Below are 6,686 nucleotides of genomic sequence, written 5' to 3' on the forward strand. Positions count from 1 at the left end.
CGACGAACGCCAACGAACGTCCAACAATCGCTCGTACGTCGCGCATCTTCCTCCTTGTAACTTGTCCTTTCCTCGATTTTTGACACCCGACTCGGAAACGTTCGATTTTAAAGAACGACGGCGGGGATTACAAAAAGAGAGAAAAAAGGATCAAATGTACGAAGAGTAACGATACGCAACGCAAGCAGTATTTGGGTTACGTGAACGACCCTCAGCCAGGCGTGGTCCAGGAATTGTATCCGTGGACCGCAATGTGCGTTCGAAATGTCGATGTTCATGTGTCCTGCAGTTCACACGTTGACGCGCAATTAGCTGCGTTCTTCATCGACCCACGAGCCAAGTGATCCACCGTTCAGGGTAATCGTATTTTTCTTTTTATTTTTTATATTAAGGAAACGACGAGGATACCCCGATACTGAATCCTTTTTTTTTTTAAACCGTCGCTCAACCTGGAGAGAACGACTCTTCTTCGAAGCATGGTCGCAGAGCCCATACGCTTAAAAAATTCGATATTGAAAACTATAATTCGTTCAGGTATATATTGCATTCTCGATAAAATTCGATGGGATACGAATTTCGGTTGGCCTCGAGCGGTCTTACCTCCCAATTTCCGAAGCGAATATCCGCTAACGGTACGGGTGTCCGACTCACGACACGATGGCCTCTCTGTATAACCGAACATAATTCGATATTCCCCTCTGAACGAACAACGTTTCAACTTTTAAATAAGAAGCGATAAAATCGGGCTCACGTCGACGCGATGCATCTTGGTTTCGCCGTTCTTGGTTTCGTCGGTTTAAAGCTTACAACGACGACGACCATCACACCATCCACCCATGGGTAGGAAGCACGATTCGAGAATGATTATAGCGTATAAGAGAAAAGAGGTCGAACTGGTATCCATCGAAGAGAACGTCGCGAAACAAAGTTCGACGGCGGCTCGTCCATCCTTCGATTTCGTTTTACTATCGACGCGCTACTTGTCCTTACCGCTTTTTCGATTATCATTATCTCGACAGCTTCGTTCGATCCCAAAGTCTTGGTGTGCGGTCCTCGTCCATCTCCCGTTTTATAACGGGAGCTCAGGCAACGAAAATAAAAAAAGGGAAAGGAGGTACAGAAATGTGAATTTGGTACTTTTCTTGCACGTATCTATATACATACACATACGCAACGCACGCATATACGTTCATAAAGACGGCGGGTCTATTTAAAAAAGACCTCACGCAAGCGCCTTATTGTGTTGTCAAGCCATTTGTCATTTTATTTTTGTGTTTTCAATATATTTCAGTAGGGACGTAATGTTATTAAAGCGGCGGGTCATTTAAAAATTCGACCTCACGCAAGCGCCTTTTTCTTTTTTATCATTTTGTATATACCATTATGCATATACATACGTGATACGTACACGTACGTGCAAACCGTACCTTTATAAATCTTTATTAAAAATATACATCATCGAGACGGCGGATCGCGTCCGTATATGCATCCGTAAACGCACACACGACGACGACGATCTCACGCAAGCGTCCCTTTGTATCTTTTTTGCGTACCATAACGACATTCATCTCGTCGAGACGGCGGGTCCGTTTATTCGATAAATAGACCTTCACGCAAGCGTCTCTTCGAGCTTATTTATCGTTATTCCCTCTCTCTTCGTGTCGAATTTTCGTGTCTGGTAAGAAAAAAATTCGAAAATGATCGAAATCAACGGATACAACGGACGGAAGGGATTTCTTTTTCTTTCCCTCCTCACGTAAGCCATCGTTCCGTGATTTCATTATTCGTTCGATGTACAAAGTACATTTTGGTATTTAGTAATGGAATCGAAATTCCATTTTATCCTTCTCCTTGTTTATCTCTCTTTTTTGTTACGCATTCTCTTTTTGTATGTTTCATTCGTTAATGATCCTTCCGCAGGTTCACCTACGGAAACCTTGTTACGACTTTTACTTCCTCTAAATGATCAAGTTTGGTCATCTTCCCGGTAACATCGGCAATGCCGAGACATTGGCCGCGCACCAGTCCGAAGACCTCACTAAATCATTCAATCGGTAGTAGCGACGGGCGGTGTGTACAAAGGGCAGGGACGTAATCAACGCGAGCTTATGACTCGCGCTTACTGGGAATTCCTCGTTCATGGGGAATAATTGCAAGCCCCAATCCCTAGCACGAAGGAGGTTCAGCGGGTTACCCGGGCCTTTCGGCCAGGGAAAACACGCTGATTCCTTCAGTGTAGCGCGCGTGCGGCCCAGAACATCTAAGGGCATCACAGACCTGTTATTGCTCAATCTCGTGCGGCTAGAAGCCGCCTGTTCCTCTAAGAAGATTTGTTTGTACGTTGGTAGTAAAAACCCACCGACCGAAGCCGAGGGCCTTCGAGATACCATAAGTTACGTCTATTTAGCAGGCTAGAGTCTCGTTCGTTATCGGAATTAACCAGACAAATCGCTCCACCAACTAAGAACGGCCATGCACCACCACCCACCGAATCAAGAAAGAGCTATCAATCTGTCAATCCTTCCGGTGTCCGGGCCTGGTGAGGTTTCCCGTGTTGAGTCAAATTAAGCCGCAGGCTCCACTCCTGGTGGTGCCCTTCCGTCAATTCCTTTAAGTTTCAGCTTTGCAACCATACTTCCCCCGGAACCCAAAAGCTTTGGTTTCCCGGAAGCTGCCCGCCGAGTCATCGGAGGAACTTCGGCGGATCGCTGGCTGGCATCGTTTATGGTTAGAACTAGGGCGGTATCTGATCGCCTTCGAACCTCTAACTTTCGTTCTTGATTAATGAAAACATTTTTGGCAAATGCTTTCGCTTCTGTCCGTCTTGCGACGATCCAAGAATTTCACCTCTAACGTCGCAATACGAATGCCCCCATCTGTCCCTATTAATCATTACCTCAGGGTTCCGAAAACCAACAAAATAGAACCGAGGTCCTATTCCATTATTCCATGCACACAGTATTCAGGCAAAGGTAGCCTGCTTTAAGCACTCTAATTTTTTCAAAGTAAACGTATCGGCCCACCTCGACACTCAGTGAAGAGCACCGCGATGGGATATTAGTTGGACCGCCCACAAGGAGCTAAGCCCACCGATAGGACGTACCACATAATGCCAGTTAAACACCGCGAGCGGTGAACCGACACTGTGACACACAGATTCAACTACGAGCTTTTTAACCGCAACAACTTTAATATACGCTATTGGAGCTGGAATTACCGCGGCTGCTGGCACCAGACTTGCCCTCAATTGGTCCTCGTTAAAGGATTTAAAGTGTACTCATTCCGATTACGGGGCCTCGGATGAGTCCCGTATCGTTATTTTTCGTCACTACCTCCCCGTGCCGGGAGTGGGTAATTTGCGCGCCTGCTGCCTTCCTTGGATGTGGTAGCTGTTTCTCAGGCTCCCTCTCCGGAATCGAACCCTGATTCCCCGTTACCCGTTACAACCATGGTAGGCGCAGAACCTACCATCGACAGTTGATAAGGCAGACATTTGAAAGATGCGTCGCCGGTGCTAGATGACCATGCGATCAGCACAAAGTTATTCAGAGTCACCAAAACAAACGATGGACGAACGGACGAGCCGTCCGCCACCGATTGGTTTTGATCTAATAAAAGCATTCCTCCCATCTCTGAGAGGAATTCTGTTTGCATGTATTAGCTCTAGAATTACCACAGTTATCCAAGTAAATGTGTCCACGATCTAATGAACCATAACTGATTTAATGAGCCATTCGCGGTTTCACCTTAATTCGGCATGTACTGAGACATGCATGGCTTAATCTTTGAGACAAGCATATGACTACTGGCAGGATCAACCAGGGATCTTAGTTTATTATTAATATATTTTGCCAATTTTGACATATATATATTTTTCGTCGTCCGTGCCCCCTCACCGATCGACTACAATAGGTCTTTATAAATATTCGAGCACGTATCAAGCATGCTAAACATTTGGTAACCTTTTGAAAAAATTTAATTTCATAAAGCGCGTAATATAAATTCACGCTGAGGCATATCCCAATGTAATATCAGCACTTCCACAATATGCCCCGTTCATTCACAATTTCAAGAATCATACTTCACAATATCATATATATAAAAATTATAATATAATATTGTGTTTTATTTAACAACGTGGTGTTACAATAACATCGCACGTCGTTTCTTTTCTCTCACTTTTACAAACTCAAAGCTCATCATACGAAACGTGTCGTATTGCAAGCCACCAAGAACTATTCGACACGCCCGTACGCCCTAGGGATTTATATATCCTTAGGTGTTAGAAAGGCCCGATCGCTCGAGGCTAAAAGTTGATGCTCAGTCGTACAAGTACACATGGCAAAAGCCATACATACAGGTCACCAGCGTCCCCCTATAGGTCGCTTTGCCGCTCAAGAGCCATTCGGTCATAGACACCGACTCGCGGCTATGCAGTGTGGAGAAAGATCGGTAAGAACCGGACAGAAACAGTCGAGAAAGTATTTCCCGAGGAGCGGTGTACCGTATCTCGACCGAGATCGTAGAACGGACACGCGCCCGACGCTGCTCCGCCCGGCCGCACCGGACCGTCGCTTCTCTTACAGTAACCGAACGGCCGGCCACCATGTCGGCGCCGACCGGGCTAATGCACGGCCGCTTATGGTGCAAAACCGCTGTAGCGACAGACCGAGCGGAGGGTACGCTGGAACTTAGACTTCGATCGATGATCATTATCATTATACAAATTGGTAAAAAAAATTACAAATATATTAACAGGATGGTATAAATGAAAGGTCAATAATAGATTTTTCAAAAAAATTAAATTTTTTTTTTCTCGATAAGAAAAGTTACGAAAAATTAATTTTTAATAAAGGAACAAAAAAAATTAACAATATAAAAAATTGCAAAGGATAAATATAAATTGATTAATGAAAAAAAACATACCAGTTATAACGTTATTTTTCGAGAAATTAAGAAAAAATGCCCGAGTCATGTCGGTTCGGTGGCCCGACCGTACGCGCAAAGTCCCCGGTCATGTCGGTTCGCCCGTTCTATATATATCGCTCAGAGTAAAAAAATTATAAGTATATTAACATGACGGTATAAATGAAAGGTCAATATTATATTTTTCAAAAAAATTAAATTTTTTTTTTCTCGATAAGAAAAGTTACGAAAAATCAATTTTTGATGAAAGAACAGAAAAAATTAAGAATATAAAAAATTGCGAAGGATAAATATAAATTGATTAATGAAAAAAAAACATACCAGTTATAAGGTTATTTTTCGAGAAATTAAGAGAAAAACACCCGAGTCACGTCGGTTCGACCATAGCTCGATCGTACGCGCAAAGTCCCCGGTCATGTCGGTTCGCCCGTCTTACGCGTATGGCGCAAAGTCCCCGGTCATGTCGGTTCGCCCGTCCTACGCGTATGGCGCAAAGTCCCCGGTCATGTCGGTTCGCCCGTTCTATATATATATCGTTCAGAGTTCCCCGGTAAAAAAAAATTATAATTTATATTAACATGACGGTATAAATGAAAGGTCAATATTATATTTTTCAAAAAAATTAAATTTTTTTCTCAATAAGAAAAGTTACGAAAAATCAATTTTTGATGAAAGAACAGAAAAAATTAACAATATAAAAAATTGCGAAGGATAAATATAAATTGATTAATGAAAAAAAAACATACCAGTTATAAGGTTATTTTTCGAGAAATTAAGAAAAAAACACCCGAGTCACGTCGGTTCGACCATAGCTCGATCGTACGCGCAAAGTCCCCGGTCATGTCGGTTCGCCCGTCTTACGCGTATAGCGCAAAGTCCCCGGTCATGTCGGTTCGCCCGTCCTGCGCGTATAGCGCAAAGTCCCCGGTCATGTCGGTTCGCCCGTCCTACGCGTATGGCGCAAAGTCCCCGGTCATGTCGGTTCGCCCGTTCTATATATATATCGTTCAGAGTTCCCCGGTAAAAAAAAATTATAATTTATATTAACATGACGGTATAAATGAAAGGTCAATATTATATTTTTCAAAAAAATTAAATTTTTTTCTCAATAAGAAAAGTTACGAAAAATCAATTTCTTGATGAAAGAACAGAAAAAATTAACAATATAAAAAATTGCGAAGGATAAATATAAATTGATTAATGAAAAAAAAACATACCAGTTATAAGGTTATTTTTCGAGAAATTAAGAAAAACACCCGAGTCACGTCGGTTCGACCATAGCTCGATCGTACGCGCAAAGTCCCCGGTCATGTCGGTTCGCCCGTCTTACGCGTATGGCGCAAAGTCCCCGGTCATGTCGGTTCGCCCGTCCTGCGCGTATAGCGCAAAGTCCCCGGTCATGTCGGTTCGCCCGTCCTACGCGTATGGCGCAAAGTCCCCGGTCATGTCGGTTCGCCCGTTCTATATATATATCGTTCAGAGTTCCCCGGTAAAAAAAAATTATAATTTATATTAACATGACGGTATAATATAAATGAAAGGTCAATATTATATTTTTTCAAAAAAATTAATTTTTTTTCTCAATAAGAAAAGTTACGAAAAATCAATTTCTGATGAAAGAACAGAAAAAATTAACAATATAAAAAATTGCGAAGGATAAATATAAATTGATTAATGAAAAAAAAACATACCAGTTATAAGGTTATTTTTCGAGAAATTAAGAAAAAACACCCGAGTCACGTCGGTTCGACCATAGCTCG

The 6,686-nt window shown here is 42.6% G+C and overlaps 2 non-coding genes across 2 annotated transcripts; both read right to left on the reverse strand.

Annotated features, from left to right (window-relative positions):
- Positions 1-205: 205 nt before the first annotated feature.
- LOC133667690 (5.8S ribosomal RNA) lies at positions 206-360 on the reverse strand. Its single transcript, XR_009833311.1, has one exon. It is a non-coding gene; the product is annotated as a 5.8S ribosomal RNA (ribosomal RNA).
- Positions 361-1,903: 1,543 nt separating this feature from the next.
- Positions 1,904-3,825, reverse strand: LOC133667689 (small subunit ribosomal RNA). The gene has a single exon (XR_009833310.1). It is a non-coding gene; the product is annotated as a small subunit ribosomal RNA (ribosomal RNA).
- Positions 3,826-6,686: the final 2,861 nt, after the last annotated feature.

The sequence above is a fragment of the Apis cerana genome, unplaced genomic scaffold, assembly GCF_029169275.1.
Source record: "Apis cerana isolate GH-2021 unplaced genomic scaffold, AcerK_1.0 scaffold1_AcerK, whole genome shotgun sequence".
Classification (NCBI taxonomy): Eukaryota; Metazoa; Arthropoda; class Insecta; order Hymenoptera; family Apidae; genus Apis; species Apis cerana.